At 50.2% G+C, this 23999-nt stretch overlaps 1 protein-coding gene across 1 annotated transcript in view; it reads left to right on the forward strand.

Moving 5' to 3' along the window:
- LOC119440828 (uncharacterized) overlaps positions 1-23999 on the forward strand; it is a 70054-nt gene that overhangs the window by 1039 nt on the left and 45016 nt on the right. The gene's annotated exons all lie outside the window — the stretch shown is intronic.

A 23999-nucleotide genomic window follows, 5' to 3' on the forward strand; every position in this document is an offset into this window, starting at 1 on the left:
TTTTTTTGTTGCTTTTGTTCTTTTTGTTTTGTTTTTTTTGGATGCTGTTGTGGTTATGAAAGTTTAAATGAGGCCATGACTGGATGCTGTGAAATGACAGTGAGCGAGAATATTAAAGAATAAATATTAAGAAAGTATACTGCTTCGTTTTGTAACATGCATTTTGAGCCTCGACTTGCTTAGAGCATGCATGGCAGAAAACTAAAATAAATGACTAGAAATAGAATAGAATAGAAATAGGGTTGACTCCTATTAGAAGCGTTTGTCGTGTTAGAAAGGGACTGTAGCAGCGATCCAAATTCACTTCTGTAGTCAGTTATATAATGTTCGCTTCCTTTATACTACGCATTTTTTCGGTTTGTTTTTTCATGGTGCCGTCAACTGTGTCTTGCACACTAGCACAAAGGAACTTTTACTGCAAGTATGTATGGTTGTAATACTAAGTCATGCAAGTCTCAGCGCTGTGCTTCACTTGGTGGCTATTGTGCACAATGTAGGAAGTGAAATTGTCATTTTACAGCACTTTTTTTCCTATGCATTTGCTTTTGTGCAATGTGATCAAACTTTTCATGTCTGTAATCAACGAGGAACATGTATGGCATAAATATGCTGTTCCAGCAGCAAACAATTGGGCAGTCTTATGTGATGCTTTCTACAGCTGCTTCTACGTGTTGCAGTCTTTTACATTGAGACCGTGGTGTAATTAACCTATGATGCAAGAATAAATTGATTGGCCTTCATAAATGCGTGCATTAGCTAACATGCGTAGACGCCGCGACGCATTTTGCAGTGCCCATCAAATCGCGGGGCGCCATATTGGCGCTCCGTCGTTAGTGTCGATATGCTAGTCAATCGTGCACACAACATTGCTGTCGGTTGTAAGGCAGCAAACAGGCTTGCTGTCGTTGCAAACAGCATTGCTCTCGGTGTGGGAAGGCAGCAAACAGGCATGCTGTCGTTCCAAAACAGCATTGCTGTCGGTGTCGGAAGGCTGCAAACAGACATGCTGTCGTTGAAAACAGCATTGCTGTCGGTGTCGGAAGGCAGCAAACAGGAATTCTGTCGAACACTGAGTATTTCCCCACATCTACCACACAATGGATGTTCACCTCCAGTCAACAAAAAGCTATGTGTACCATAAGTGTGCCTGTTCTCAGACGACAGAATAGGACATCACTTCGTCTTGAGTTGGTCAGTGATGGCCAATACCCTAAATGTGGCTTAACCATGTGGAGCTTATTAAGAATTTCATCGTCCCACTTATGCTGCCAGTAGGTTCTCAGTTTGCTCCGCAAATATAGCTTTAGGTCTATTACTGGAACAGCTATGGATGTGTTGCAAGATTTGTATCTAAGGAAGTGGCCATTCGGTTGCTAGCACGTTACCTTCGATACCTCTTGGTCCAGGCACCCAGCATACCGTTACATGTTGGCCAGATGCATAAATAGCACAGAGGAGAGAGAAAAGATCTGCTGTTACTGGATTTCTATGTTTCCAAACGTGACATCAATGTTTTAACAACGCTTAACGAGTCTGTACATATGACCGCCTTATGTAGTTTTACCTGCTTGATGTGTTTCGCAGTGCACCATAGTGCATACGCCTCTGCTGTAAAGATGCTTGTATGACGGTGAAGAACATCTGACTCCCAATAGGATGGGCCGACGGCTGCATAAGACACGCCGGCATGCGATTTAGATGCATCTGTGTAGTATTCTGGGCACGAGTACTTATATTGTAACTCTAGAAAATGCATACGAATGTGGGCCTCTGGAGCGTGCTTTGTTACCTCCACAAATAACGTGTCACAGTCGATGATGTGCTACAACCAGGCGGTAACGGCTTAGCAGGGGCCATTAAGCGATTTTCAAAAAGCGGAACGTCCATATCTTCGCTCAGCCTCCTCACACGGAGCGAGAATGGCTCTCTCGCTGTAGGCTTGTTGTGAAAACGTGTTGCAGAGGTCATATCGTTGATGGTAGGATAACACGGATGGTCTTTATCAGTATGTACTTTCAGAAAATAGTTAAAAGTAGAATATGATCGTTGTAGATCAAGGGACCATTCGTTAGATTCGACATAGAGACTTTGAATGGGCTTTCCTGAAAGCACCGGTGGCGAGGCGGATACCGAGATGATGCACAGGGTACAGCATCTTGAGAGCACTGGGGGTAGCAGAGTGATACACTACTGCGCCGTCGTCTAACCGCGAACGTACAAGGCTTCTGTAGAGGTTCATGAGGCATTTTCTGTCGCTACCCCATGTCGTGTGTGACAGTATTTTCAGTATGTTCATTGTTTTCAGGCACTTAGCTTTGAGATACTTGATATGAGGAATGAAGATTAGTTTTCTGTTGAGTATAATGCCGAAAATTTGTGTTCAGTGTTGATTGGTATGTGTTGTCCGTGCAGCATAATATCTGGATCTTGTATTAGGCTCTCTTTCTAGAGAAAAGTATACAGGAGCTTTTGAGAGGGTTTAGCCTAAAACCATTTCGTTTGCCATTTTGACACTTTGTTCAGTCCGAGCTGAACCTGACGCTCGCATATTGCAAGGTTACAAGACTTAAATCCAATCTGCACATCATCGACTTATTGTTACGGGGATAACGTTTATTTAGGGAGTGAGTATGGCTATATACAAGGTTTGGACAAGCAGCAGCGACGGAAGCAAGGCTGTCGCGCGCCTCTGGCCACTTCGTCGCCGTCGTCTTCGTCCGACCGACAGTAGCAGCCCCTTCACTGTCTCGTGGCACTACCCCCCCGGGGCGAGAGCGCCGACCGGTGCTTGATACGACAGACCAGAGGGTCCAGTTACGTATGGCTTAAGTCTCGCAACGTGCACGATAGCATAGGTTGGGGGCGTAGACGGCGCTGGTGCGGTGACTGGCTCGATCTCATACGTAACGTCGGTGACTTGACGTAGCACCCTGTAAGGACCATCGTAGCGGGGACAACAGCTTTTCGGAGAGACCGATGCGGCGGGACGGAGACCACAGTAGCACGAGAGCGCCTGGGGAGTAAGAAACGTCTCTGTGGCGACTATCATACAGGGCTTTCTGGGAAGCCTGAGACACTGTGAGGCGTTCACGTGCGATCTGGCGAGCTGTGTCGGCGCGCGCGCTAGGGCGTCGCGAACGTACGTGGCGGTTGAGCTGACAGGAAGTAAAGTATCGAGAGGCAGGGAAGGTTCGCGTCCATACAGGAGATAAAACGGGGAGTAGCCAGTAGTGTCATGTCGGGACGAGTTGTAGGCGAAAGTAACGTACGGCAAAGTAGCGTCCCAATCGCCGTGGTCGGCGGAGACGTACATGGAAAGCATATCGGTCAGAGTTCGGTTCAGGCGCTCTGTGAGTCCATTCGTTTGGGGGTGATAAGCAGTTGTGAGCTTGTGGTGGGTAGAGCAGGAACGAAGGATGTCATCGATGACGCGAGACAGAAAGTATCGGCCTGGATCGGTCAGAAGCTGTCGAGGAGCACCATGATGCAGGATGATGTCATGAAGGAGAAAGTCGGCGATATCCGTAGCGCAACTGGTTGGGAGGGCACGGGTAATGGCGTATCGCGTCGCGTAGTCGGTCGCTACGGCGACCAATTGTTGCCTGATGTCGAGGTTGGAAAGGGACCAAGAAGGTCGAGCCCAACATGAAAGAATGTTCGGCGGGGAATGTCTATCGGGTGAAGCAGACCGGCAGGTAACATAGCTGGCCTCTTGCGGCGCTGGCATTTGTCACAGCTAGCGACATATCGTTGGACGGAGCGATAGAGACCAGGCCAGAAGAAACGGCGCCTGACGCGATCATAAGTGCGGGTGACACCAAGGTGACCAGCAGTGGGCTCATCGTGAAGCTGGCGAAGGACATCTGACTGCAGATGGGCAGGCACGACAAGGAGGCGTTCAGGCCCTCAGGATGCATATTATGGCGGTATAAGGTGCCGTCCTGAAGGAAGAACAAGTGTAGCGAAGGGTCGGGTGTGGCGGAGTTGAAACGGTCGATGATAGACCGAAAAGCCGAGTCGCGGCGTTGTTCGTCCCGTATATTAACGAGGTCCGAGATAGAAAAGACGCAGGCGTCGGTGTCCTTGCTCGGAGACGTCAGGGGAATCCACGGGTGCCGTGAGAGACAGTCGGCATCTTGATGAAGCTGACCGGACTTGTGCACCACTGAAAACGAGTATTCTTGGAGGCGCAGAGCCCAACGAGCAAGGCGTCCTGTAGGGTCTTTGAGCGAGAAAAGCCAACAGAGGGGCGTGATGATCAGTTACGACGGTAAAGGTGCGGCCAAACAGGCAGGGACGAAATTTGGCGACAGCCCAGACAAGAGCAAGACACTCTCGTTCCGTTATGGAGTAATTCTTCTCCGGTGCGGACAGGAGGCGGCTAGCGTACGCAATAACACAAGTCGTGGCCGCTCTGTCGCTGAGCGAGAACGGCACCGATTCCATGGCCGCTGGCATCTGTCCGAAGTTCCGTCGGTGCAGTCGGATCAAAATGCGCTAAAATAGGGGAAGTCGTCAGGGCATCTATAAGCGCTGAAAAGGCAGCAGCTTGGGGTGAGCCCATGTAAAAGCAACGTCTTTTTGAGGAGCGCAGTAAGGGGACGCGCAATGTCGGCGAAATTACGAATAAAACGTCGGAAATAGGAGCACAATCCTATAAAACTACGTACGTCTTTGGCCGAACAAGGTACAGGAAAATGCTTCACGGCTCGAACTTTTTCAGGATCGGGCTGGACACCTGTCGCGCTGACGAGATGGCCAAGTACGGTTATTTCACGGCGTCCGAAACGGCATGTTGAGGCGTTGAGTTGCAGACCGGCATTGCGGAATACCTCGAGAATGGTGGAGAGGCGCTGAAGATGGCTGTCAAATGTTGGCGAAAAAACAATGACATCGTCAAGGTAGCACAAACAGGTTGACCATTTCAAGCCACCAAAGAAGCGAATCCATCATGCGCTCGAATGTGGCCGGCGCATTGCAAAGGCCGAAAGGCATCACTTTAAAGTGATAGAGGCCATCGGGAGTTACGAATGCGGTTTTTCCGCGGGTCCAGTGGGTCAACAGCAATCTGCCAATAACCTGAGCGAAGGTCAATAGATGAGAAATATTGGGCGCCGTGAAGACAGTCGAGTGCGTCGTCGATACGGGGCAAGGGATAGACGTCCTTTTTCGTGATCTTGTTTAGGTGTCGATAGTCAACACAAAATCGCCAGGTGCTGTCCTTTTTCTTGACCAGCACAACAGGAGCGGCCCAAGGACTCGAGGGACGGTTCGATGATGTTCTTGGCCAGCATTTATCAACTTCCTGTTGGATTATGGCGCGTTCCGCAGCGGAAACGCGATAAGGGCGCCGGTGAACCGGTTGAGCATCACCGCTGTGGATGGAGTGCCTGAACAACTGTTGTCTGGCCTAAAGGGCGATTTTCGAGATCAAAGATATCGGAATACGACAGCAAGACCCGGCGAAGATCTTCTGCTTGCGTATGCGAAAGGTCGGCTGATATCATTTTCTCGAATTGGCACATAGCGACGAGGTGGCTGTGAAAGAGCCGGAAACAGTTCGAGGGCGTCGACGGCTAACAAAGAAATCGGCGCATTCTAGCAACGACGACATGGTGGCAAGCGCGATGCCAGCAGGTAGCACGTGGGTTGAAAGACCAAAGTTCAAAAGCGGCAGGCAGGTTTTGTTGTCGCGTACGGTAACCACAGTGTGCGGGAGAACGACAGAGTGCATCAGGACCACGTCGAGAATCGGGGGGAAACAACGTATTCACCATCGCACACAGGAGGAGAGGGACTTAATGGGCCGTACGTGGAGGCTTGCGGTGGCAGGTGGAAGAACTCGACACAGAACATAAGCGGCTGGGAGTGTCCGATAGTACGTGGGCGTCGAAAGGGAGCTCCAGTTGAAGTACACCTGTGGAGCAGTCGATAAGGGCTGAGTGCGTCGAGAGAAAGTCTAGGCCGAGGATCACGTCGTGGGGACACTGCGCAAGCACGGCAAACAAACCAATGGTCTGATGGCCAGCAATGCACACTCGGGCGGTGCACATACCAAGAACGGCAGACGAGCTGCCATCAGCGACCCGTACTGTGCTCTGAATGGCGGGCGTAATCACTTTGCGGAGCTGAGTACGGAGCGCAGCGCTCATTATTGAAATCTGCGCTCCGGTGTCTATGAGGGCGTAACGGTGACGTCGTCCACTTGAATGTCCAGAAGGTTTCGGCGCGTAGATACAGTCAACAGAGGATTTGTATATCGGGTCACTGATGCAGCGTCACCTCCGGGAGCTGCACGGCTTAGTTTTCGGAGCGTAGGTGCCAGGCCGTGCAGGGGACGATGGCCGGTATGGTCGCGGCGATCGAGATCGACGGCCTTGTGGGGACGGTGAGCGGCTAAACCTGGAGTGTGGAGCGGCGGCATCGGAAGCATCGGAAGCATGTGGATCAGAGCGAGGGGAAAACCGTCGAATGTTGCCTCCAGGCCGACGCCAAGATCCAGTACTCCAGTTTGAAGGCGACGACCAGCTACTGCGGCAGTGACGGGCAATGTGTCCAACGCGAGAGCAGTTGAAACATATGGGTCGGTCGTCTGCCGTCCTCCAGTCAGCCGGGTTTCTGTAGCGCGAAGGGTAGACCTGGTTCTGGGTGACATTTGCAGGGGTACGTTCGGATGTACGAATGGAACAGACGGCCGATGATAATCCCATGTTCGCGAACTCCTGGCGGACGACTGCTTTCATTAGTGACACGAGTGGGCAGGTTGGCTGACTGAACGTCTGGAAGAACGGCCGTAGGAGCTAGAGCTTCAAGTTCGCGGCGGACAATACGCGTTACATCTTCTGACCCTGTAGCCGGTACAGGCGTCGGTGGGTCTTCGCATGATGATGTGGCGGCAGTGTTAGGTAGCCGAAGGAACTGGCGGGTGATGCGGCGACTCTTCGCTTGTTCAAAGCGCTGGCATTCCTTAACTATGGCGTCGACCGTCGTATAGTCCTTACATACCAGTAGATTAAACGCGTCGTCGGCTATTCCTTTCAAAATATGCGAAATCTTGTCATCTTCGGCCATTTGTGCGTCAACTTTTCGACAAAGGCCCAGGACGTCCTGTATGTACGAAAGTACGATTCAGTGGTCGTCTGGATACGAGATCCCAACTCCTTTTTAGCGGCCTGCTGTCGGTCAAATGATCTGCGAACAAAACTCACGCAGCTTCGCCTTGCAAGCGTCCCAACTTGTAAGATCTTCTTCATGCGTCCGGTACCACACGCGTGCCGTCCCTTTCAGATAGAATATCGCGTTGGCTAACATAACCGTGGGGTCCCACCTGTTGCGGTTGCTGACGCGTTCGTACATGTCGATCCAGTCTTCGACATCCAAGCAATCTGTGCCAGAAAAGGTTCCCGGGTCTTGTGGGTGCAAAAGAATCACAGGAGCCGGTGGCTGCTGCACCGTCGACACTTCACTGGTCATCGCGGAGCAACCAAGACGGCGACCGCTTCGAAGTTCCGTGCTTGGTGACGGAGCCGGTACGTTGACAGGTTTACCCCGCACCTCCACCAAAGATGTTACGGGGATAACGTTTATTTAGGGAGTGAGTATGGCTATATACAAGGTTTGGATAAGCAGCAGCGACGGATGCAAGGTTGTCGCGCGCCTCTGGCCACTTCGTCGCCGTCGTCTTCGTCCGACCGACAGTAGCAGCCCCTTCACTGTCTCGTGGCAATATATTGAATAAACATAAATGATGGAATGACTTTGTGAAGGGAATTCATTTTCACAATGAAGAGGGTGCAGCTAAGCACGCCCCCTTGTGGCACACATTCTCTTGAGGGAAAACTTCTTGACAGGGCATTGCCCACTCTAACTCGGAACGTGCGGTTAGACAAAGTAGCTTTCTATCATGTTTAACATGTTGCCGTGTACACCCATCGCAGATAGGTCTCGGAGGATTCCGAATCGCCACGTTGTGTCATAGGCTTTCTCGAAGTCGAGAAATACAGATAGAAAGAATTGTTGGTGTATATAAACGTCTCTAATGTTTCCCTCAATGCGAACGAGGAGGTGGTCTATTGTTGACCTGCCTTCCCTGAAACCACATTGGAAGGGGTCAAGTAGACGGTTGCTTTCCAAAAAATAGATTAGACGCCGGTTCACCATTTTTTCGTATAACTTGCACATACAGCTTGTTAGTGCTAGTGGCCTATAGCTGCTGGCTAATGCAGGGTCCTTGCCTTGTTTATAAATTGGGATGATAATGGCTTCTTTCCATGAGGATGGAATATGTCCAGATATCCACATGGTATTGTAAAGAGACAGAAATGTATTTAATGTTTCTGAGTGCATGTTCTTGATCATTTCATATAATATGCGGTCATCACTGGTGCTGAGTTGGTGCAAGGATGAGGGAAGCCTTAGTTCAGCGAGACTGAACGGACGGTTGTAAGGTACTTCTGTTGCGCACTTTCGTTTGAGGCGCTCCCCTCTGCATGTTCCTTGTAGTTTAAGAAGATTGGCTCATAGTGGGATGTACTACAAATACTTGAAAATGCTCACCCAGGAAATCGGCCTGATCTTTTATACAGTCACCTTGAGGGTTTACTAGGGGAAGTGGTTGGTTTCCCGGCCTTTTAATTGTTAACCCTGTTCCACACCTTACCCTCATCCTTATAAGATTGATACTACTATATATTTTCCCCAACTATCCCGCTTAGCACGCCGACCGTGTTCTCCTGCCCTGTGATTTTGCCTGCTTGAAATAATGAGATTCTCCGCAGTAGGAGAGTGGCGAAGCAGGCGCCAAGCTTATTTTGTTTTTCCTTGCCTCTTTACAATCGTTGTTCCGCCATGGCATACGACGCTTATTAGCAAGTCCGTTAGTTTGTTTTATGCATTGTTCGGCAGCGTCAATTATAAAACTGTAAATATGCCACAGCATCGTCTATATTAAAAGAAACTAAAGCATCCCACTGTAAGTACGTAATCTTTTTAAACATTTCCCAGTTCGACGAGTCGGTTTTCCATCGAGGAAACTGTGGAGGGCAGCCAGCTTGTTTTGTTAGTTTTAAAACATTAGGAGTGGTCACTTCCGTAAGGGTTTTTATGACCTTCCAGTCAAGGTATGGCATTAGTGTCGGAGAGGCTATGGTTAGGTCTATTGATGAGTATGACTTATGTGTGGCGCTATAAAAGGTGGGTTCGTTTTTATTCAGCAGAACCGCACCGGAACATAAAAGGAAGTCTTCTACTGTACGCCCTCTAGCATCGCATCGTGAGTCGCCCCACAGCATATGTTACGGGGAGGCAAACACACACAGGAAAACGTATTTACAGTATGTTTACAAGGCGATCAAGCGTCAACCATATGGCCGAGAGCGCGGCCAGATCATCAGCGTCTTCTCATCGATGCCCCTCTAGATGAATCTACCGTGACATGACACCCGGCTGCTCAAGCACCGTCACGGTGCTTGGTATGGTCCAGGGAGTGGTAAGGTTTAAGGCGGGATACGTGAACAACGTCATTAGGTGATGAAACGGTTGGTGAGGAAGACTCGAGCGGGCCAATCTCATACGTGACGTCTGTTACACGGCGTAAGACACGGTAGGGTCCGGAGTGCCGCGAAAGCAATTTTTCTGAGAGTCCAACCACTGAGTCGGAGTCCATAGAAGCACAAGGGCACCCGGAGTATAGATAACGTCGCGATGACGGGAGTCGTAGCGGTGCTTCTGGTGGCCTTGCGATGTGTAAGACGACGGCGAGCAATGGTGGCCTGCCTTATCAGCTCGGGAATGGCATCACGAGCGTACTCAGTTGGCAAATGGACGGCATCGGGATGATAGTAGTCAAAAGGTAACGTTGGGTCGCGGCCAAACAGGAGATAAAGGGGTGAAAAACCAGCAGTATCATAACGGGAGGAATTGTAAGCGAATGTAACGAAGGGCAACGCAACATCCCAGTCTTGATGGTCAGATGATACATACATAGAAAGCATGTCAGTAAGCGTCCGGTGAAGCGCTCAGTCAAGCCGTTAGTTTGTGGTTGGGTAAGCTGTCGTAAATTTGTGTTTTGTCGCGCAGGAGCGAAGCAGGTCATCGATAACTCTGCAGAGAAAGTAACGGCCACGGTCAGTGAGGAGGTGACAAGGGGCTCCGTGGTGTAAGATGACATCGTGTAGCAGGAAATCAGCGACGTCCGTAGCACAAGTGGTAGGGAGAGCACGTGTAATTGCGTAGCGGATGGAGTGGTCCGTAGCAATGGCAATCGATTTGTTTCCAGAAGAGTAGAGGTCGGGAAAGAACCGAGGAGGTCAAGGCCAACTCGCGAAGAAGGGGTCAGATGGAACGTCAAGAGGCTCAATGAGCCAGCAGGAGGCTTAGGTGGTTTCTTTCGGCGTTGGCAGGGTTCACAAGCAGCTACGTAGTGGACGAACAGAGCGGTAAAGACCGGGCCAAAAGAACGACGCCGAACGCGATCGTAGGTCCGGGAAACTCCAAGGTGGCCAGCGGTCGGGGCGTCATGTAGCTGGCCGAGAACGCTCAAGCGAAGATGCGTAGGAACGACGAGCAACAGTTCGCGTCTGTCCGGGTGGACGTTGTAGCGATATAACGTGTCATCTTTAAGCACGTAGAGGCGAAGGGAAGGATCGGGGCGTTGCGGGAATCCAGCTTCTGAATAAGCTCACTTAAAATGGGATCACGGCGCTGTTCATCACGGATGTGGCTTAAAGCGGAGAGCGAGAGTACACATGCAGGCGTGTCATCGGAGGCTTCAGGCGGATCCCGGATTGCGGGAGAAACAGCCAGCATCCCGATGCAATCGGCCAGATTTATAAGAAACAGAGTAAGTGTATTCTTGGAGCCGGGTGCCCAGCGACCAAACGCTGTGGGATCCTTAAGCGACGAAAGCCAGCAAAGTGCGTGGCGATCGGTAGTCACAGTGAAATGCTGGCCATGTAAATAGGGGCGGAATTTTGCCACCGCCCAAACGAGAGCAAGATACTCTCGTTCTGTAACAGAGTAGTTCTGTTCGGCTAAGGAAAAGAGACGGCTGGCATAGGCGACAACACGGGCATGCCCATTCTGATGCTGGACTAAAACAGCGCCGATCCGTAGCCGCTGGCCGGTGCGGAGTTCTGTTGGAGCGGAGCTGTCGAAATGAGCCAGGACAGGTGGTGTAGTGAGGGACGTGATGAGGGTAAAGAAGGCGGCCGCCTGTGCAGCACCCCAAAAAAACGAGACGCCTTTCTTCAGTAAGTTTGTGAGAGGGCGTGCGATTTCCGCGAAATTCCTCACAACACGACGGAAGTCGGAGCACAGTCCCAGAAAGCTACGAACTTCCTTTGTGCAAGTCGGAACGGGGAACTGCTGCACAGCTCGAACTTTGTCAGGGTTGGGGCGAAACACCGGATGAGTCGACGAGATCACCGAGCATGATAAGTTGCTGACCGTCCGAAGTGGCCTTAATGAAATTAAGTTGCAGGCCGGCTTTGCGAAAAACAGAAAGGATACAAGAAAGGCGGTCGAGATGCGTTTCAAAGTTCAGTGAAAAATACAATGACGTCATCAGATAACACAGGCAAATGGACCATTTAAAACCGTGTAAGAGGGTGTCCATCATGCATTCGAAGGTGGCCGGGGCGTTGCATAAGCCGAAAGGCATGACCTTAAACTGAGAGATGGCCGTCCAGGGTAACAAAAGCGGTCTTCTCACGGTCCATGTCACTCAACGGCTATCTGCAGTACCCTGACCGAAGGTCGATTGAAGAAAAATACTTGGCGCCGTGAAGGCAATCCAGGCATTCTGTTTATGCGTGGGAGTGGGTACACGGCTTTTTTGGTGATATTGTTGAGATGCCGGTAGTCCACGCAAAATTCGCCAAACTGTCATCTTTCTTTTTAACAAGAACCACAGGAGAAGCCCAAGGGCTGCAGGACGGCTCGATTATATCTTTGGCAAGCATCTTGTCGACCTCCGTTTGAATGATGCAGCGCTCAGCTGGAGAGACGCGGTATGGCCGTCGATGGATCGGATGGGCAATCGCCAGTGTTTATGCGGTGCTTGACAGCGCAGGTTTGACCCAGAGGACGGTCGCAAAGGTCAAATACGTCCCTATAAGGGAAGAGGAGGCGAAGGAGATCGTCAGCATGATGGGACGAAAGATCTGCAGCAATCATATTCTTCAGGTCGGGAGGAGACAGATCTGGCGAAGAAGGACGGGATATCGGTGGTGTGGAGCGGACCAGCCTCAGGAGGAGACAAGGTCGAGATAACGTAATCGTAGGGACGGCGTCAGCATAGCGAGTGAAATGCCTTGTGGGAGCACTTGTGAACACAGTCCGAAATTAATCACAGGAAGGCAAGTGAGGTTGTCCCGTATAGTGATAACAGTGTGAGGCAAACCAACACTGTGCGTCAACAGAACGGCGGTGAATGGGAGCGAGCACATATCACGTCGGGAACTGGTGGAGAGGGCGTCACAGCAACACAAGTCACGGCTTGCGGCGGCAAACGGACGTGCTTCAGCAGAACAGAGCCGACTCTTGATTGGTCCGGGTTGATCAATTACACTTGCTAGGTCAAGCTGTACAGTACCAGTGGAACAATCGATGAGGGCGGAGTGGGCGGATAAAAAGTCAAGACCGAGGATGACGTCATTGGAACAGCAGACGAGGACGGTGAACAAAACTGAAGTTTGACGGCCGGCAACACTGACACGTGCGGTACAAAGGCCAGCTACGGGAGACGTACCACCGTCGGCCACACGGACAACACGTGATGGGGCAGGGGTCATAACTTTCTTCAACTGCGGCGGAGGGTGAGAACTCATAACAGAATATGGGCGCCGGTGTCAATCAAAGCAGTAACAGGTAGGCCATCCACTTCAACGTCGATCAAGTTCTGATTGGTAGGGAGCGTCACAGAGGAATTGGAGAGCAGGTCGGAATAGCAGCATCACCTCCAGGAGCTGCAGCCGTTAGTTTCCCGAAGGAAAACGCCGGGAGTAAGACGGGGACGGGGAACGGCGTGGTGGAGGTGACCGAGAAGGTCGGCGTCGTGGGGAGGGCGAGCGGCCTGAATGGGCGGTGGTAGTAGTGGTCTCGGCAGATGTTTCTTGGTCAGGTTGGCTGGCACCTGGTGCTGGCTTCGGGGTGGATAGCGGAAGCTGGTTGAGCTGGGTCGAGAAGACGAGGGCCAAGGACTTCGGCAATATCGTGAAATGTGTCCAACACGTCCACATCGGAAGCAAATTGGCTTGTCGTCAGGCGTCCGCCACGCATTCCGATCGCGATAATTCAGAGTGGGGTAACGGCGTTGGAGAGGGTTGAAGGTGGCCGAAGGGTAACTGTCAGGGTGGTTCAGAGAGCAGATGGTTTGGAGGCCCACGTTTGCCAGTTCTTGACGAACAACGGATTGTATAGGGATATCGTAGGTGGGGCATCACAGGGCTCTCCTCGCATTAAATGTGCGGGTGATGCGGCTTCCGATTTCGCGTCGAACGATTCGGGTGATGGTCTCCGATGTTGAAGGCTGAGTCGGCATACGAACATCCTTACACGTTGATGTCGCTGCCGTGTTCGGAAGGCGGGCGAATTGGTGGGCGATACGTCGGCTTTTAGCATCTTCGAAGCGTCGGCATTCAGTAATAATCTCGTTGACTGTCGAAGAGTTTTTAAACACGATCAGGTTAAACGCATCGTCCGCGATCCCTTTCAGCAGGTGCGCAACCTTATCGGCTTCTGTCATCTTGGCGTCAACCTTCCGGCAAAGGGTCAGGACATCCTGAATGTACGTCAAGTACGGCTCGGTAGGCGTCTGCACACGCAAGGCAAGTTCTTGCTTGGCAGCACGCTGGCAGCCTGCAGGTTGGCCAAACAACTCGCGAAGTTTAGCCTTACATACGCTCCAGCTTGTGAGCTCCTCTTCGTTGTTATCGAACCAGGCCTTCGCCGTTCCCTTTAGATAAAATGTGACATTCGCCAACATCATGGTCGGGTCCCACCTGTAATGTGCGCTTACGCATTCGTAGAGGCGAATCCATTTGTCGACGTCGTCGCCAGCAGTGCCGGAAAAGGCCCCAGGGTCACGGGGTGGAGCCAGGACGACGGTTGGCATGGCGGGCGCCGCTGACGCAGTTTCACCGCTGGTGGACATGCCTAGAGTGACGACTTGGCGGCCGCTGCGGAGCTCCGTCTTGCTTTATACCCCCAGCACTTCCACCAAGATGTTACGGGAAGGCAAACACAACAGGAAAACGTATTTACAGTATATTTACAAGGCGATCAAGCGTCAACCATATGGCCGAGAGCGCGCGCCAGATCATCAGCGTCTTCTTCATCGATGCTCCTCTAGATGAATCATACCGTGACAATATGGTGATGGTTCCTCAATGTATTATGAATGAAGTGGACGAGTTGCAAATGGTAGATGTAACGTGGCAGTAAAGAGGGCTAAAAAGTGGCAGTTTCGCCCGAAAGGGGAAGCGTCAATTGCGATAGCAAATTAGTAGAGAGCTATAAGGATTAAGGATATTATATTTACCGGCTGTATAAACTTGGAGACATTCGCTTACTAACTGAATTAACAAGCATGATAACAGCTCGCACAAGCAAACATGAATAGATCAAACTCGATGACCGCACACAAGCGCTGTCAAAACGCTGGCGTGAGCAAGCGCGCCAGCAGCAGCGAGCGAAGGTTTGTGCGGTCTATCGCTTCAACGGAAACTTAGCCATGAAAGCACAGCGCATACACAGGTAAAAGCCGTGTTGCAGGTCGCTTTCAAAATACGGTGTGCGCGACCTCTCGACGCGGCGCAAAGTACAAGTACGCAGTTGCTCGCAGAGCAGAAGCCATAACCCCCTTCCTCCCATGCTGCCTTCCCACTGTCCTCCTTTTGCCTGCGAGGTTCCAGTTCCCCTTGCGCCCGGTCGCAAGATACGCACTTTGTGCCGCAGCACGACGTCGCCCCCCCCTCTCCGTTCCATCCCTCCACGACCTTTCGCGCAACGGAAGACATCGCGTTTGCTCTCCGCCGTGCGTGCGCTCCCCGTGAAAGCGCCTGTCTCTCGCGTGCTTTCACGCACGCATACAGCATACAGCGCGCGGCGACGGTTTCATTGCACTTGGAATTTATACGGAACCTCATGGCGATGGCGACGCCGATGGTAGAAATCCTCTTGGAGTGTCCATATAATTGCTATCGCAATAAAACAAGTCGCTGTAAATTTAGCAGAATATATGAGTGTAATATTAATTAAAAGGTCTAAGGTTGTGAGCTATGGGCATAAATGTTACGTTACGAAGAGATATAACAAAACGTATACAGTAGCACTATATATGGTCTCCCAACAAAACGTGCGTCGTATCGGTGGTTCCAATCCGTTTTCCTTTGAGAGATTACGGTCCAAACGTGCGCCGCGCTGGCTTCGTCGCTGTCGTCACGGTTTCACGTGGTTTGCATGACCATCAATGCTTTTACACTCTGTGCGCGTTTCGCACTCTGCCCATCTGATATCGGCGCATCATAGCACATCATAGTCAAGTGCCCGCGCCGCCCACAATGAAAACCGCGTGTCTTCGTCCACCGACAGGCGTCATGCCTCGTGCTTCCGCATCTTCCGCACGTTAGCGCTGCGCTTCTGTTGTGGTTATCTTGAGATAAGCGATGACGGGCTTGCACTTTGAGCAACGTTAGCGATTCTACGCTCATATATCTAGCATGGTTGTCCGCTGCTTCCGCTCAATTGCCTATAGCTTCGGCGTCTTCTAGCATCAACCCTTCTTTCGTCAGTAGCTGCTTGCGCAGGCTATTTGAGCGTACGCCGCAAATAATACGATCCCTCAACATTGGGTCTAATGCGCTGCCAAAGATGCAGTTGTGCGTTATGCGCCGTATGTCGACGAGAAACGCTTGCATCGACTCCCCTTCCTGGTGGAAACGCGTAAAAACTTGTAGCTCTCTGCGGTTTCGTGACGCTTGGGGTCATAGTAGCTATTTAGCGCTGCAACTGCTTCCGTATACGTGAGCGAAAAAACTTGTAGCTCTCTGCAGTCTCGTGAAGCTTGCAGTCATAGTAGCTATTTAGCGCTGCAACTGCTTCGGTATACGGGAGCAAATTGGGAGTCTTTGGCGCGATTTGACCAGCTAGCACTTGACCTACCTGCGTGCTGAGGGCCGCCACCAGCAGCGCCCGTTGCTTATTTGAGTCGGTTTGTTCATTTGCTTCAAAACATGCTTCTGCCCTTAGAAGATATGGTTTCCACTTATCTGTAGTATCGTCTAACAGCGGTTGCTGGAGACTGGCCATGGTTCTCTTTGGTGTTTCACTGGTTTCACGTCGCGGTAGTCCGGTTTCACCGCCGTGTTGGGCCGCTTTCACCACATGGTCGGTATCCATGAGAGTGTTGTGTTGTATTGTGTTTAATGGCGCATAAGCAACTAAGGCTATCATGCACCAACCACTCGTCATCACTGTAGTAACTGGATGCGACAGGCAGCAGCACAACGAGACGCTAGCTGGTGGTGGTACAACGTTTATTGAAGGCACCACTGCAATATATCTATTGCAGTGGTGAAAGGGTTTGGAAAAGGGAACGCAGACAATATCTCAGCACAAGAGCTGGGGGGGGGGGGAGGGGGAGGGGGGGCGGGAGGCGTGCATGAACGAGAAGGTGCAAAAACGTGCGCGCACAGCTGGCTTAGCTGGTTTTATAGTTGTTTTTTTTGTTTTAACACGAGAGTGTTTTATGCCGGGGTCCACCAAGACTTCACTGACGTATTTCCGTCACGGAAATACGTCAGTGAAGCTTACGCGTTTCCATTGTAAGCTGACGTATTTCCGTCACGGAAATACGTCAGCTTACAATGTACACGAACCTAATACAAAGAAAGAAACCAGAAGAAAAAGTTCCACAAACATGCAAAATTTGGAAATCTAACCCACGACCTCTCGGTCCGCGACGATAGATCGCCGAGCGTTTAACCCATTGCGCCACAAACGCGTTTGCAGAGAGCTACACAGACGCGCCTTATATATCTAACACTCCTCCGTGTACCCGCGCTCTTGCTCGGGGCGGTGCCGCCGCCTACGAGCAGAAAAGTTGTCGCAGTTTCACCTGAAAGGTGAAGCATCAATTGCGATAGCAAATTTGTAGAGAGCTATACGGAGTAATGATATTAGCTTTATCAGCTGTATAAAATTGGACATGCAGCAGCACCGGCAACGCGCAGAACTGTTGTCGACGCCGTCGGCGTTTTGCCCGCGTTCGCTCAAATGCGTGCGGCGTTGGTGACTGTTGCCGGAGCCTCTGATATAAATAGGCACTTGGTGCCACAGCTAAACGTCGCCTCCCTTCCCTCCCCCTTCCTTCCCTCCCCCACGGCCTCTCGCGCATCGGAAGAAGGCGCGTTTGCTCCACATATATGGTGATTGTAAAGGAGGAAAGAGACGCCTACTTCTGCAGGCCCTTAAGCAAGCACGGCGCGGAACGCGCGTTTGTTCTCCGCCGTGCGTTCACTCCCCGTGAAAGAGCGCGTCCCTCGTTCCCTTTCACTCGCACATACAGCGTTCGGCGGCGCGCGGTCACGATTTCATCTCCATTGACGTCATACGGAACCTCACGGCGACGGCGACGGCGACGCCGACGGCAGAAATCTGCTTTGAGTGTCCATATAATTGCTATCGCAATAAAAGAGAAGTACTGCATTATGACACTAACGCGCACCGACAGTGGACGCTTCGGTGGTCTCAGCACTACGACGCCTCGATGCCAGCACTCGAAGGGACGCTGGCATCAAGAAGCACTACCAACGCCACCTAGGTGGCGTTCACCGTACTCAGCACAGCGGAGCGTGGCCTCCGCAATTAGCTCTGAAAATGTTTCTGAAGTTGATCGCGGAGGCTGCAATTACGACGCGCTGTACGCGCTGATCTGACTCGGTGACGATTCAGTTACGTGCTTTGTCTTGCGCGTTGTATTAGTGTGTCAGTTACGTGCTTCGTCTTTCGCGTTGTGCTAGCGTGTGCAGCGTAGTGCAGCTTCCATATGCACGACGGTTGCTCATGGTCATCGACGTTGGTAGTCGCGATGGAGGAGACGTGCCACCAGGCGTCAGCGTGGGTGCATCAACGCCTAAGGGCGCTTTAGTCACAAAACACCAATAGACATTATATATCAATGTGCAATAAACATTACACTACTTCTGTGAAGACACGTTTCACTTTCGTGTTCTATACCGATTCCTATATAAGAGGGATCAACCACATTTTTTTGTTTTCCTTCCGTTCCGACACACTGCTGTGAATGAACACCAACTACTTTCGTAACGTCTATTAGCTTTATGTGTGTAACTACTGAGAGGATTGAGTATGCTTCCGCAGTGAAAATACTTGTATGCGGATTCAGTGCACCATACATGGAAAAAGGCGGTCCCAGAGCTGTGTTACCAACACCAGTAAGAGATTTGGAAGCGCCCTTGTAAAACTCAGCACATGAGTACTATGAGTGCTTCGCCTGAAGTTCGAGGAAGTGCGAACGTAGTCCGCAAGCATACTGTTCACCCTGTAAGCGGATGAACTTGTAGCGGCAGGCAATTCCGGCGCCGTCGGCTGTCCAATCGTCACGCCCATATTGCCGAGCGCCGGTATCAGGTCACGTCCACACAGGCTTTGTCCTGCCCAGTCAAGCACAATTAGTGTGAGCATGACGGACTGATTTTTTTACTGCACCGACAGTTCGAGTTCGAGCTCAGGTGCGCGTTTGGGAATCTCAACAAAAGATACATCACACTCGATAGTCTGCTACTCCCAAAGCGGTGGAAGCCGACTGGGAGCCATTAGGACATTCTCTGGAAGTAGTATGCCTGTTTCTTCAGCCGACGCCTCTAATCGTAGGGACAAAGGAGTCCTCACAGATTGGCGGTTTCGATAAAGCCTGGCAGCGGATATGTCGCTTATAGTGGAATGGAATGGATGTTCTACGTCTGCCTCTACCTTCAGAGAGTAGGCTAAACTTATACACGGTCTTTGGAGATGCAGGGACCATTCATGCAACTTAACATACAGGCTTTCTACAAGGCTAGTCCTGAAGGCGCCTGTAACAAGCCGGATACCCAGATTGGAACGAGCTCTAATATCTTTAAAGTAATTAGGTGTTGCAGAATTATAAGCTCTGGCTTCGTAGTCAAAGCGTGAACGTATAAGGCTTTTGTATGAGCTAAGGAGACATCTCTTGTCGCTTCCCCATGATGTGCGTGACAAGATATTCAGCAGATTCATAGCCTTCAGGCACTTCGTTTTTACATACTTCAAGCGCGGGACAGAAGTGAACTTGCATTCTAAAATAATACCTAAAAATATGTGTTCACGGCTCTCAGATAGACTCTCGCCCTGGAGATCTATCACGCAGTCCGTCGGTATACCTCTTTCGTTCGAGAAGAGGGTTTAAGTGGGTTTTTTTTTCATTTTTTTAGGGATTAGTCAAAATGCATTTTCGTCCGCCCACTTAGAAATTTTGTTTAGGTCAATTAAAGACTTTGTCTTGCCAGGTCGGAGCGGGTGAGAAGTCTTTAATTAGCCAGGTCAGGCAGGCGGCAGAGGCCAGTGGGGCCCTGGACTGAGAGGATCCGACCACCCCTCCTTAATATCTTTTCCATTACAATAAAGTTTCTATTAAAGTTTCTATTGTTTAGGTCAAGCTGTACGTATCGCTCGCAAATAGCAAGATTACAAGATTTGCAGCCAACTTGCACACCAACCACATACAAAGAATAAAACATTGTGCGCGGTATGGCAGCATGGAGATAGTTCATTTTTACAACGAACAAAGAGCTGTTAAGCACGCCACTTTGTGGTGCACCAATCTCTTGCGTAAATGGACGAGATAGGACGTTGCCAACTTGAACACCGAATGTGCGGTTGGAGAAATAACTTTGAATCACGTTCAGCAAGTTTCCCCGGATGCTAATTCCAGCCAGATCCCTAAGGGTATCGTGGCCACCGCACTTAGCACAGATTTGTCGGCCTCGGCAGCTTTGCGAACTATGGCCATAGCCCTGACATTTGAAGAATCTGCGTGGATTTCGGAGGAATGCCCTTACTCGTATCTTCACATACCCAGAATCGATTACCAAAGTAAGTATGAGATGTTTTGTTGGAATTTCTTTGTTCTCCCGTTTAATTTTTGCTCTATATGCACCTGTATGACGTTCTGGTCTTTCAAGCACTTTAGGAGCTCTTCTTCCCTCAAGTTCAAGAGGTGATCATCTGATATAACTGCTTTCCATGTATTCAGTGATCGATGCGGTGTCCCCGTGATTTGAGCATCATCAAATAACACCAGATTTGAAATCTTTCCATGCTGAAACTTCTCCCGTACCTCAAGCAGGAGGTATCCGCTAGTCATTTTTGTCCCTTTGTAGCCAGTACCTACTGTGTCCGTGAGACATTTAGCCACTATGAATTGTGAGATGGTTCTTACAGTCTTTCCAGGGTTGTATGATGACATCGCATGTATGATATGGTATCACGAGAAGTTTTCTTTGCGTTGGACGAAAAGATTGAAAGTTTCTTCGGTGCGTCCTCTTTTGAAAAGAGGGCGATCAGGTAGTTTGGGGAAGGAAGATGATGCCATAAAATTCTAACGAATTTCGGCAGTGATGCGAGCCGCCCACCACTGAGCCCAACATGGGGACGTGACAGGAGTTACTGCAAGGGAAGTCCTGACAACACCAGCACTCCTATAATCAAATACGACATAACCAAGACAGCTTAGCCACACAACGATGACCCTTGCAACCACGAAATATTAGACTTTCTAATAATAAGAAAAAGAAGACAGGACAAGCATGAAAGAAGAGAGTAAAGCAAGAGAGCGTGAAGTAAGAGTACAGAAAAAGTTGCCTGCTGATTTCCCCGGGGAGGTTCAGTCCGGGGGTGCTGTCTACGTGAATTCAAGGCCATTGGGGTGTGTTTCCTCCACCTAGGGCCTTAAAGGTTCGAAAACTCAGCATCGGCTCCGCCCCTAGGATCCCCTTTTCCCCGGACACAGCTAAGCCGTGGAGTGTTCATCCATGATGTCGCAACACGCCAAACTCCTGGTGACGCAGACGCCCCTGCGGAGTGAGATAACGGTCACTGATCTGACAGGTACACTTTCCTGCACTTGCTCCTCGTCAGTAAAAAGTCTTCATCGCCGTTATTTTCTGGAAACAAAATAAATGTCGCAGTTTCACCCGAAAGGCAAAGCATAAACTAGATAGCAAATTACTAGACAGCTATACAGAGTAAGGATAGTAGTTTTAACAGCTGTATAAACTTGGACATGCAGCAGCACCAGCAATGCACAGAACTGTTGTCCATGCCGTCGGCGTTTCGCCCGCGTTCGCACCGAACGCGCACGGCGTTGGTTACTGTCGCCGGTACCTCTGGGGGCGGCTCTGAGGTTTTCGACGACAGCAGAACGGGACACTCGTCGAGCAGTGTCGGAAGTCTTTACTACCTTCTCGCCTCGCAACGTTTTTATATAAATACGCATTTGGTGCCGCAGCTAAACGTCGCCGCCCCTCCCTCCCTCCCTTCCCTCCTGTCCCCCCACGGCCTTTCGCGCGACGGAAGAGGTCGCGTTTGCTCTCCGCCGTGCGTTCACTCCCCGTGAAAGCCCGCGTCCCTCACGCGCTTTCACTCGCACATACAGCACAAGGCGCGCGGCGACAATTTCATCGCCGTTGGACTCCATACGGAACCTCACGGTGACCGCGCGGGCGACGGCGACGCCAGAAATCCGCTCAGAATGTCCATATAATTGGTATCACAAAAATTGGCTGTGGCTTAACTCAGTTATGCCTGGGTGTGCGTAGTGAGATGTATGGTTAATCTTATTGTTTAGCTTGGTTCTCTCTACGGTTACATCTTTATCTTTTAGCTTCGTACGCCTCAGTGTTTAGGTTTGGTTGTTACCTCTCGTTAAGATATGGTTACAATAAAGACTAGACATTTTTAAAGTGTAACGCGTTTATTTTCAAGTCATCTTGTTCTTTCTAAATTCCCACAAAGACGGCGGCCGATGGTCGGTGAGGCGGGAGTATAAAGGGGTTGTCGTCCAGTGACTTAAACACATTTCGGGTGCTATCCTCATCTGAATCTACTCGCATGGCCGCCTCGTACATACGACGCTTCTCGAGGCGTGTGGCTGGTTCTTCCTCCGTCTCCTCGGCTCGCTGCCTCCTCTTGGTTTCGTTCCGACGACGAAGCCTGGCTTCTTTCACTCTCTCCGACTCACTTTCCATATCTGCCGACCAATCCCACCGAGCCGCCCCTTCTATATATACGGTGCAACGCCGGCACCTCCTCTGTTGCAGCGCAGTTTCACCGGCTCCTCCTCTGATGTAATGCCAGATGCAAGCGGTGAACGCTTGCAACAGAACTTCGGCGGCGGTGACGCGTCGCCGCGCCGTGGTAACTCGAGCAGACGACGCCAGATGGCGCGGCGAGCGGTGCTGCCAGCTGCGGTGGTTGCTAGGTAACGGCACAGCTCGCGGTGCGGCCACTGGCTACAGCGAAACGTCGAGAATGCGGCCAGTGTAGTTCTCGCTACAATAACATAAAATAGTACTCCGCGAACCGGCTGCACTACACGCACGGTCGTCGCCTGTACACATGCTTGATTGTCGCCATACGACGTCGCCGATACACAGGCATACGCGCACGAGTTACCCTACTTAGCAAGTTCAATTGAAGCAAGTTGAGTGAGTCAGTATTACTACGTGATTACCTACAGCACCACCAAAGCGGGCGAAACAATAAGAAAACCACACGAGTGCTGCGCTCTTGTGGTGTCGTTGTTCAAAAAAAAATTATGGGGTTTTGCGTGCCAAAACCACGATCTGATTATGAGACACGCCGTAGTAGGGGACTACGGAACAATTTTGACCTCCTGGGGTTCTTGAACGTGCACCTAAATCTAAGTACACGGGTGTTTTCTCAGTTCGCCCCCATCGAAATATGGCCGCGGTGGCTGGAATTCGATCCCGGGATCTCGTGCTTAGCAGCCCAACACCATAGCCACTAAGCAACCATGGCGCGTAGTGTCGTCTATCCTTGGTGTGCAATCTGATTTGCTCAAGCTATAAATAAAGAAATATTAGCGGTCTTATGAAATGTGGAATATACAAATGTTTCAAATCTTATTCCGGCGTGCACTCTGAAAAGAGCAAAGCGTATAGAATTCGTCAAATGAGTGCGCGTAAGACCGCATTAAACACTGCAGCGCATCACGGAAAAGAAATGAATGCTGATAACAAGAGAACTGACATAAAATTTATAGGAATATTTGAAAGGTTTTGGGTGAGCTTAAAGTGTAGAAGCGGAAAGTTATCAATCGAAACCTACCTGTATACATACTGCTTTGCGAGCTCAATCTGTGCTGTTCTTCATTTTCTGCGTTTCTGGAAACAAAAGCGAAGAAGTCACCGTGAACAATACGAGATGCATAGTATTCTGCATATAAATATGAGGCCTCATCTCATCGAATGCGTCGTATGCTAGCGCTAAGCCGCAGATGCAATACCTTTAAAGAGCGGACCGAAGGTAAGCTAATAGCTAATTAATGTATCAATCTTTGGCATCCCTAACATTTTAGGAAATTTAGGAGTTTCTTGGAAAATTTTCTCTAGAACTGCATTATTATAAAGAAACCATTAAATTCACTGTCTTGTATGTTAATATCTTTTAACATTTTGTGCGACGCGAAGCAGGCAAGCTAATTTACAAGAAAAAGTTGCGAAAATGGGCTTAGCGTAAAATCAAGTGCACTTGTCATCTACATATGCAGCACGTTTTCCGCTCATAGCTATGCCAGCATGCATTTATTAAGCCCTGCATTTGATATGATATACAAAGCCGGAAGATAGAAAAAAGTTTTTTATTTAAGAGCATATATGTGATATTTCTCAACTTTTACTTAATCTTTACTAGTACAGCTAGCTAGAGGAAATAAATTA

The sequence above is a fragment of the Dermacentor silvarum genome, chromosome 2 (assembly GCF_013339745.2).
Source record: "Dermacentor silvarum isolate Dsil-2018 chromosome 2, BIME_Dsil_1.4, whole genome shotgun sequence".
Lineage (NCBI taxonomy): Eukaryota > Metazoa > Arthropoda > Arachnida > Ixodida > Ixodidae > Dermacentor > Dermacentor silvarum.